The sequence below is a fragment of the Chiloscyllium plagiosum genome, chromosome 34 (assembly GCF_004010195.1).
Source record: "Chiloscyllium plagiosum isolate BGI_BamShark_2017 chromosome 34, ASM401019v2, whole genome shotgun sequence".
In the NCBI taxonomy this organism is placed as follows: Eukaryota; Metazoa; Chordata; class Chondrichthyes; order Orectolobiformes; family Hemiscylliidae; genus Chiloscyllium; species Chiloscyllium plagiosum.
The window spans coordinates 37,134,646-37,135,862 of record NC_057743.1 but is presented as its reverse complement, the minus strand read 5'-3'; the positions used below and the strand labels follow the sequence as shown (position 1 = coordinate 37,135,862).

The following is a 1,217-nucleotide window of genomic DNA, read 5'->3' as shown; positions in this document are numbered from 1 at the left end:
CTGTGAGCATCTCACATCACCCTCTACCTCCCTGCATCTACCCTGTGAATATCTCACATCACCCGCAATCTCTCTGCATCTACTCTGTGAGCATCTCACATCACCCGCAATCTCTCTGCATCTACTCTGTGAGCATCTCACATCACCAGCAACCTCCCTGCATCTACCCTGTGAATATCTCACATCACCCGCAACCTCCCTGCATCTACCCTGTGAGCATCTCACATCACCCGCAACCTCCCTGCATCTACCCTGCGAGCATCTCACATCACCCTCTACCTCCCTGCATCTACCCTGTGAATATCTCACATCACCCGCAACCTCCCTGCATCTACCCTGTGAATATTTCACATCACCCGTAACCTCTCTGCATCTACCCTGTGAATATCTCACATCACCCGTAACCTCTCTGCATCTACCCTGTGAGCATCTCACATCACCCGCAATCTCTCTGCATCTACCCAGTGAGGATCTCACATCACCCGCAATCTCTCTGCATCTACCCAGTGAGGATCTCACATCACCCGCAACCTCCCTGCATCTACCCTGTGAATATCTCACATCACCCGTAACCACTCTGCATCTACCCTGTGAATATCTTACATCACCCGCAACCTCTCTGTGAGCATCTCACATCACCCGCAACCTCCCAGTATCTACCCTGTGAATATCTCACATCACACGCAACCTCCCTGCATCTACCCTGTGAATATTTCACATCACCCGTAACCTCTCTGCATCTACCCTATGAATATCTCACATCACCCGCAACCTCTCTGCATCTGCCTTGTGAATATCTTACATCACCCGTAACCACTCTGCATCTACCCTGTGAATATTTCACATCACCCGTAACCACTCTGCATCTACCCTGTGAATATCTCACATCACCCGCAACCTCTCTGCATCTGCCTTGTGAATATCTTACATCACCCGTAACCACTCTGCATCTACCCTGTGAATATTTCACATCACCCGCAACCTCCCTGCATCTACCCTGTGAATATTTCACATCACCCGCAACCTCTCTGCATCTACCCTGTGAATATCTCACATCACCCGCAACCTCTCTGCATCTACCCTGTGAATATCTCACATCACCCGCAACCTCCCTGCATCTACCCTGTGAGCATCTCACATCACCCTCTACCTCCCTGCATCTACCCTGTGAATATCTCACATCACCCGCAATCTCTCTGCATCTACTCTGTGAGTAT

The 1,217-nt window shown here is 50.1% G+C and overlaps 1 protein-coding gene across 1 annotated transcript in view; it reads right to left on the bottom strand.

Moving 5' to 3' along the window:
• Window positions 1-1,217, bottom strand: part of pik3cd (phosphatidylinositol-4,5-bisphosphate 3-kinase, catalytic subunit delta) — a 222,697-nt gene that overhangs the window by 218,143 nt on the left and 3,337 nt on the right. The window lies entirely within an intron of this gene.